The sequence below is a fragment of the Pezoporus flaviventris genome, unplaced genomic scaffold (assembly GCF_033815535.1).
Source record: "Pezoporus flaviventris isolate CSIRO_AGI_PZ_B2104156 unplaced genomic scaffold, CSIRO_AGI_Pfla_v1 ptg000006l, whole genome shotgun sequence".
NCBI classification, from domain to species: domain Eukaryota; kingdom Metazoa; phylum Chordata; class Aves; order Psittaciformes; family Psittacidae; genus Pezoporus; species Pezoporus flaviventris.
The window spans coordinates 1,670,783-1,679,647 of NW_026892554.1; the positions used below are offsets into that span (position 1 = coordinate 1,670,783).

General features: G+C 41.7%; 1 long non-coding RNA gene across 3 annotated transcripts; it reads right to left on the reverse strand.

Moving 5' to 3' along the window:
- Positions 1-980: 980 nt before the first annotated feature.
- On the reverse strand, positions 981-8,214 carry LOC133265769 (uncharacterized). Of its 3 annotated transcripts, XR_009742104.1 has the most exons (4): positions 8,114-8,214; positions 4,284-4,418; positions 2,262-2,339; positions 981-1,436 (listed from the first exon to the last, which is right to left on the reverse strand). It is a non-coding gene; the product is annotated as an uncharacterized LOC133265769 (long non-coding RNA). The 3 variants fall into 3 exon arrangements; XR_009742102.1 differs by lacking the exon at positions 4,284-4,418 and having other exon boundaries at positions 7,235-8,214; XR_009742103.1 differs by lacking the exon at positions 8,114-8,214 and having other exon boundaries at positions 4,284-4,852.
- Between the last annotated feature and the right edge of the window lie 651 nt (positions 8,215-8,865).

Sequence of the window (8,865 nt, forward strand, 5' to 3'; positions counted from 1 at the left end):
TTGAGAGAAGAATGCGATGGGGGTATCAAGTAGCTTTTTGCTGCCATTCTCCTTGTTGGTAAGGCTGTATATGAAGTTCTGATTCATGAACAACAGAAAATAACCTATATCTCTCCCCAGATACTTCATTTCAAAGCATTCCACCCATAAACATTCCCCAGCTTGGTCTCAAGACCGGATTAACAGAAAACCCAGGCGCATCTTTGGTCTCCTCGCTCTGGTACCTCTCTTTCTTCTCCCAGGTCATCCTGCATCCCATTTCTATTGTGGATACACCAAGTCTCCACTGTTCTCATCGATTTCTTTTACAGTTCTCAGGGTTCAGCATCAGCATATCAAATGAAGCATTCAGAAAATGAGCAATTAGAAGAGGCTGATAAGTAATACTCTGATACTTTGTCTTAATACTGCATGTAATGAAGACTTATCAGTGTCTAGAATGCTGGTTTGGGGAGGGGGCAGGGAGCTAGGCAAGATAGCTAAAAAAATAAGAGTCAGATGACTACCCAGTACACCCACATGTACCATAATTAGCTGATCTATTTCAGTGGTCTGAACCAGCCCAGTTTAGAACACTTCATTTTGAATTGAATATGGTTAATAATCATGATCTATGAGTTTGTGTCTCTTTAAAAGAATTTGTCAAAAAAATCTATAGTTGAATAAAGACAAATCCCTTTTTACAGTTACCTTTTTTTTCCCCCTTAAAGAGGCTTGCAGCACAGCAAACAGTTCTTCCTCTGCTTCTTCACTTCCTACCAAATTCAGTGGGATGTGGACATGTGCTTAAGTGCTTTGCTAAATCATGGCATAACACTATCAAACCTGACACATGGCCATAAACCACAGCGTCCTCTTTCAAAACTTGCTTTAAATAAAACAGGCTGAGGATGTCTTCAGATACATTAAAATAAGGAAGTGAACTAAAAGAGAGGATACAGAATATTCACTTGAAATTGGTTCACCCTAAATACTGTAAATGTTTTTACAAATAGAGCTAACAACAGGCCCTTTATTTTTCAGCTTGGACTGCTGCTAGTCACTTCTTTTTTAATGCAGTATATACTTTACCGTGAAGAAGGAACTTAATGTGAAAAGCAATCTGTGCTTCTATTTTTAGACAATTATTTACATGTAATGAAATTTTGTTCCTCTCTACTCCGGAGGCTTAGATGATGGTTTCTTTGCCAAGAAAAGACTTTGTCAACACACAGTCATTTTCAAAGGGGCTTTCAGTTGCTCCAGCTCTGCTGCAGCTCTGTCAGTGATGGCACCACTCAGATCTGTCACGATTCTGTCTTCGTTTCAAAAGGACATGCTCATCAAGTAATGCAACTGGGGTGTAACCAGAGCAGGTAAGAGCACCTCCAAAACAGTCTTCTTGTTGTCAGTCACCTCCATTCCCGAGCTAAAACTACAGTACTTTTTTCTTTTACCTTTGGGGGAGAGAGGGAAGAATAAAGATCAGTGTTTTCTTCAACCAAAATGTTGATATTTTCAATTCCCAGTTTTTAAAAGTTCATTTTCCCCTTTTTGCCATGTTACAGTAAAATAAATTACTTCCACAGTCCACCTTCCACCCCCATTTCTTCCATTTCTCCTATTCTGTAACCTTCCCCAAAATGTATCAGATCACATAATTCACTCGCTTAAAAACATGCTCAGACACAATAACACTTTTAAAACAGATATGCATTTTTTTCTACTACATGTTGTTCTCATTAGTCCGAGTCTCCAAGACTTCTCCCTCTTTGCCTAATAGTCTAAACTTACTGTGCTCAAATGTAAGGAGGGGGAAGGAGGCATTTTTGCTCCTGAATCTAACTTAGTTAACGATAGATTTGCAATGACCCTATTTCCTGATAGAAGAACATGGCCAAGCCATTCAAACTATCTCTTATTCCTGAGATTGTTGGAGGCATAAAGATCATTTAGATGTGTCACTGAAACAGCCTTTTCTGGTGGAAAAAAAAAGAAAAGAAGTCATTCAGGTACATTTTAGTGAAAATGGCTTGGCTATATGTGAAGAAAATGGAGCAGCAGTACATCAGATAAAGTCAATCCATTCTTCATGAGCAATACACGGCATTGCGCAATATGCTGCATGGTAAGTTCAGCAACTTTGAGCTGCTGGAACTTGGCTGGTACACACACCTCCCCCTAAATTCACATCCTCGTGCACTATTATAGTCAAGTATATTATATCCTATTATGTTGCCATAATCTCTCAAGTTGGGCCCAAAATAAGGGCTGCTACTCACTTAGAAAAGGAAGATTGACGGCATCTTGGCTGCATGTGGTGTTAAACTTTACAGAGGGGGAGTTAATCACCTGAAATCCTAAGTCAGGGAAATATGGGATCATTTTGTCGATGTCACGTCTTTATATCCTTAGATCTCCTGGTATAACAATGATATTGCAATATGGAAGGCATATGTAAATGGGTTACTATAATCTTTAATTACATATGCAGCGTTACGGTGTGACACATCCCAGCTTCATTTGCGTGTTTCCTGTTCTTTCAGTTCTTTCTTCTCAACTTGCCTTTCTGCTTACACTTTACAACACGCAGTACTCCAAGCCTACCGTGGCCATGGTACTGACCCTTCCCCATTGCAATGTTTGCGAATCTTTTAAAATTTAATTGCACTCCTTGATATTTGAACACCCTGTATATTGTGTTCCCTGCCTGGAATGAGGCATTCCAAGTCAAGCTCAGTTCTCCCATGTACTTCAGTGCTATACAAAGCATTGCAGCTGCAAGACAATAGTAATAGGCGCAACAATTAGCCCATTCTTTAACACTATTTGCTTAACCTTTTCTGCTGCAGCACCAATGGATGATATGTGCTTGCTCACAGCACTCTCCTAATGTTCTTAAGGTCTGTCCTTTGTAATTAAGCTATTCTTTATTTGGATCGAGGCAAATGAAGTATCAATTGTATCAAATGGAGACTACATTTTTAAGGTGAGGATGAACAGAAGGTCTTCCTGCCTGTTTTTACTGCCATGGCTGCCAACCGTGACGCACAGAGCCTACAGATCACAGCGACCTTTTCCATTCTGCCCAGTGCCTTTCATGTATTGCACCTTTATAGAGCAAGGAAAGTGCCTGGATTACCTCCAAAGCAGCCACAGAGGCACCATGGAAAGTGCCTTGTTTAGTTTTATACATAACAACAGCCACCTCAACAGCAAAACTCATGCTAAAGGAGTTTTATGTCATAGGGGGCTGCTTTCTCTACTGCATTGAGGCATACATGTTAAAGACAGCCCAAGCTAGGAAAGTATCAGCATCCTACTGGCCTTGCAGCATTTAGTTTAACTTACCTAAATTAAACTTGTGTAACTTTTACCTCAGGGAAACTACCACTGTTGCACAGATCTAGTTCGGTATGTACCACTGTTCACTTTTCTCTGAGCTTGTATTTGAATTATTCTATTTTTCTTTTAAAGTGAGATTTTTTCCCTTTGAGAAGAAATGGTCATTCCCGAGATATTCATCTGCACTTGTAAAAAAGCATTTCCTTTGGCTGAGCTGAATCCAGATTTTTTGTCAACAAAATTCCATTTTGCTGAATCACAATTGGAATTTTTTGCCATTAGCACCCATTTTCACAATGTGTGGACACAGCAGGAGAAGAAAGTAAAAAGCAGCTGCAACAGGCCATCACCAATCCATACACAGTTCTGTATCAAACCAAGTAACACCTGGAGTGTCAGATACTTCAGCTTGAAATTGGCCAAGAACTATTCAAACCTGAGGACAGAAAACCCAGAAAGCTGCATCTGTTTCCCAAACACCTTCAGCGAGGTGAGGCAGACTTTTAATTAAGCTGTACAGACTTGCAGCATCAGCAAAACCAGGTTTTAACTGTGACAAACTCCTTCATTCCAATTAAAAGTGATTTTATGCAAGACTGCAAAGTCCCAGTGCTTAAGTTACCTTCCACAGATACTAAATAATTTCTAATAAGCAAAGTTCTGTGGGAAAATGATAATAATCAAGGTGCTAAATTTTCCAGAACTTTGAGAGTAAATCCTTGTTCTGATGTTTCATGTTACTTCCCCCTTTCCTGCACTCACACAGTACATGTAAAATACTGACATTTTCATGTAATCCTCATTTATAACAATTTTCCATGGGGCATCAGTCACATAGAGTGGTCTAGAAAAAGACAAAGACCTGTTACAATTTGAGTCTCTTTCCTCTTTCCTGTCCTACAGCTTCCATTATGGATCACATAGAGAAGCAACATAGAAGGAAAGGAATAGATTATTACCTGTAGAAGTAATTAATGTAGGCAGTATAGGAGTAAATTATGCTTATCGCTGTTCTTTAGCTCTCATCTTGCCTGAAGTGGTTCGGAGTAGAGGTGGATAAAATGCTGAATGAAAAGGCGGTAGCTAGGCTGCACCTGCTGGCACAGAGACAGTATCTGGTATGAAGCACTCACATCTTTATTCTGTACCTAATCACTATTTCTAAAGAACCACTTTAGTCCTGGGAACATTGTAAATAAAGCTGAGTTCCAGTAGCAAGTGGAGTTCAGTTTAGATGGCTCATCTGAAAACAACAGAGCTAATTATACTGTAGCAATTACCTGAAAATTATATGTATGTTGTTTTTCTGCCTGTCAATACTGCTATTTTTGAACTTTGCATGGTTCTCATGGGTTGCTGCAGTAATGCTGTCCCCAGACGGCCTTCTGCTCTCACCATTAATTCAGCCTTGGGTTTGGGGAGAGTGGTTTAGAAGTTTCAGCTGCAGCATATGCTAGTTAGCTCACACCTTTCACACTCACCTGTGCTCTCCACCACAATATAGCCTCACCTGCACTGTGCTTGAGAAAATTCTTTCCTTTTAATAGTCTTTTGAGTATGGATTATGAGATTCTGACTCTGCAATAGGACTACTAAACCAGCATCAAATGAGGATTTACTCTTGCACATTAAGAGATACTTAAAATTCACCCTATCCCACTCAATAAGATCAATAAATGTCATAATTCTGATTTGGAGAGTTTTATTTCCTCAATACCAGCATGGCTATCACCTATTTTTCGTTGTTTCTTTTAAGAGCAACCAATAAAAGCACCTAAGATGGCAGGCAAGTGCCACGCAGGTGAGTGTTGCACCCCACTCCCAAGACGGGAATGCTGTCTAGCAACAAGAACAGGAGAATGGGAGTCAGGAATTTTTGGATCAGTTCCAAATAGACTCCTGCCATATTACCTGATTTTGACCAAGTCACGGGATAAAATATACTTGGAATGGCTCCTTTGTGAAACGGGGATGATGATAATAATAGCTATCTCCCTGGACTGTTAAGAGGAAAATAACATTTGGAAAGCACTTTGAGATTCTTGGATGAAAGGTAATGGAGCTGGAATGTTTGCAACATTAAAATAAGTTGGAATAATGTTATTATTTATTGCAGACAGTGCTTTCATCTTCAAAGCTCTTTAACATCAATGAATTAACAAAGAAAATATTAATAAAGATCATATTTCCCATTGAAACTATTTTCCCAAAGCATTTATAAATTGATCTACCTCCAGTTAAAAACTACTATTCAGAGAAAAACTAAGGACCAGCTCCAGTATCATGCACTAAATCCCTAGTGGTCCTGTCCATAGCAAACCTACTTTGAACTAGGAATTGTTAGTTTATACTAATGAGGATAATTGGACCCTAAGCCTAAGCCAGCAGCACTGACGTTACTGGGAGCGTTATCACCCACTACCAGGGATGGAAAAATCAAGGCAGCAAAGGAAGAAGGAAGAGCAGTGGTTAGAAAACACCTCTGCTTTCCCAGAGAGGCCATGCTAGGCTGTAGTGAGCTGGAGGTGGCGTTTCTCTCTGCAAGAGGATACTGTTTTTAAGCAGTTTGTTGTGTCTTTGGAATAAGCTACAGAGAACTGAGACACACACTGTGCCACCAGGAGAGGTATGCAGCAGCTCTTAGATATTTCTCAGGTAACTTATAGAATTCAGAGCATCCCAGACTAAGTTATCCAAAGGAATTGCACACTTCAAGTATATTCTTACTGGCACAGCCACGACTATCACATTATCACTGGGAAGCACAGCCCAGCAATTTACTGAAAACCAGTAAATGAGAGCGTCCTTTCCAAGCGCATTATCCGCATTGATTTTGAGCCACTGCTTAAAGAACAGCAAGGGACCTTTCCCTCTGTGTTTGCTTTACCAGCCACCTTCCCCACTGCAGTCTCTTCAGCTGCAGAGATAAATGAAACCAGAGAAAACCCATTCTGTTATTATTTCCCCCTACATACACCCCTTTTGTTTTGAATTCAACATGTTTTCATAGGTCTCCCCCACTACGGCAAACGCAGCGAGTCGCTGGCACTCTCTGCTCGTGGACTCGGATACATTCCAGAACATAATGGGCTACAATAGATTTTTCTTCCTTTGAATCTGTGGTGTACTTCATAGACTCTGGAGGTCATTTTAGGCAGCCCATCAATGTTCAATATCAATATTTCTGTTCAGTGTGTTCTCTGCACGCCCATCTGCAGTGTGCACTCGCCAGATGTGCGTGCCACAAAACCAAAGCATTCCTCTAGTTTCTCCAGACTTACTGTGAAAAAAAAAACAACAACCCAAACCCTCCACATTATCTGTGAAGTGTTTTGTAGCCCAGTCTTGTCAAGACTGGTGCTATTTCTTCAGAGCTGGCTGAAGGCTTTGCAAAGTTATTCACAGATTAAACTGTCCCGGTTAATCTGCTATACAATGACGCTCAGGCAGAGCTTCAAATATGTTTGGGTTTGGATAGAAATCAAATGTTACCTTTGGGAAATATGCTTATTAACATTAGACATAGCTTTTGGGTTACTTCCAATAACTTTGTTGAATTATAGGGAGTTTGTTATTGGGTTTTCTTTGTGCCCTGCATTTATGTGTCACGGTTGGCCAGACACTATTTTGTAGCATTTACTGTTCCTAGTGCTGCCGGTGCGATCAGGGAGATTTGCAGGCATTAATTATTCCACCTAACGCCTAGCACATGGCCAGGATCCAGTTAGGAGCATATCACCACTCTGATGTGGGTTTGTGAGGGTGGCACAGGTAGCATTTTGTAGGCTAGGAAAAAAAACATGGGAGCAGGAGACAGTGGTTCTATTAACAAATATGCCATAGCTGCAGAAAGCGTTTTACTGACAGGCAAGACTGACATCCAGACAAGCAGCCAAGGTCTTTTTCTCACCATGTGATCTTTTCATAATCCTCCATTTCTCTCCTAGATCAACAGGTTCCTCTTTATTTGTCATTGTCAGCTCTTAGCACAAAGAGCCTTTTGTCTGTAGCTCTGACCCAAACACACAAGACTATTTTTTGTCCATTCTTGGCCATATGCTTTCAAATGGACTAATGGGTTTCCAAGCTATAAAGCAGAACCTTGACCCTGCAAGGGGAGATGGTTGTGTGACAACATCTCTCTGTTTTGACATCATAATTTATCCCCGCTCCAGCACAACCCAGCAAAAACTCTTGAACCCAATCTGCTCCAGGGCTCGTGCTATGGATACCGATGCTGAAATCGCAGCGGCAGCAGCTTCTGACGCCAAGGCTCAGAGCAGGGAAGACCTGAGCCAGTCAATAGCTGCCTCTTTATGTCCTCTTCTAGCTCAGGATCAGTGGTGTGATGAAGCTATCACGCCTCCTTTGTAAGGCAGCACATGTTGCAGCAGCAATCACACTAGCCATAAAGCCCGGAGGATTCCTGCCAGAGCCCTGCCACAGTTTCCTTCTGCTCTGTTATTTTAGGTCCCATAACGGATGCATTGCTGCACCCGTAGATGTCACTTTGAAAGTGCATTACCAAGGGAGAAACAGACAAACAAGAGTTACTTATTTGCCCTGTTTTCTCAGATTGCTGGACTACATCACATTGCACTCAGCCTGCCTAATGAAGAAGGGTAGAAAAAGCGACTGATGGCTTGTATGAACCTTCCTAGTAATAGTCTGCATTTCCCACAGTACAAAAAGAGTTCATAGTTCATACCCTTTAACTGGCACTTGCTCTGGACCATCACAGAAACCCTTTTGTTTTCCAGTGGAAATAGCTCCAAAGCCAAATTCCTACCTGTCTCTTTCAGGGTGTGTCTTTGCCACATCACATCACATAACATGGGTTTGCTCAAGGTAAAACCTGGAGCTTCAAGGGTGGCTTCTTAAGAGACACAATGGGGGATGCTGAGGAGAAGGGGGAACCTGGCCCTGATTTTATTTTTCCTCATTTCACTTCTCTCAAAGATCTGTATTTGATGAACCTGTCTTTCAGAGACTGGTGCCTGTGTCTATGTGTGACCCCTTTCATTTGGCAGCCCCTTTCCCATGTGTTTAACAGAGCTTGTGGGATTCCATCATTTGCTGGTGCTCCAGATGAGGGAGGAGAAGGAAAAGAACTTCTTATCTCCCCATTCAGCCCTTATCTGAGCCTGCCAGCTGGGTCATGCTGGGGTGGTGGCAAGGGGGAGGACAGACAACACCTATGGGGAGATGAGCACAAGGCTTGTCTACGCATAAGGGAAGGGGGAAACCTGCACACCCCAAAGCACCACTGATGTTTATAGCTGCTCCAGACCCAGGTTTGAGGAGGAAAAAGAGCAGCACTATGTGGCCTAGAACTGCCATCACCTGCACAGCCAACACCAACAAGTCCTGCAAGTGCAAGAGCCCACCAACATGTTCTTAAACGAAGCATCAGCACGTACTGAAACCAACCCAAGGCACTTTGTTTGCTGGAGTACAGCCTCAGGGGGTCAAGCCCAAGACAAACAGCATTATACCATGGCTGTCTGACAGGCTGGGAAGCAACAAAGACCAGCCTGTGCT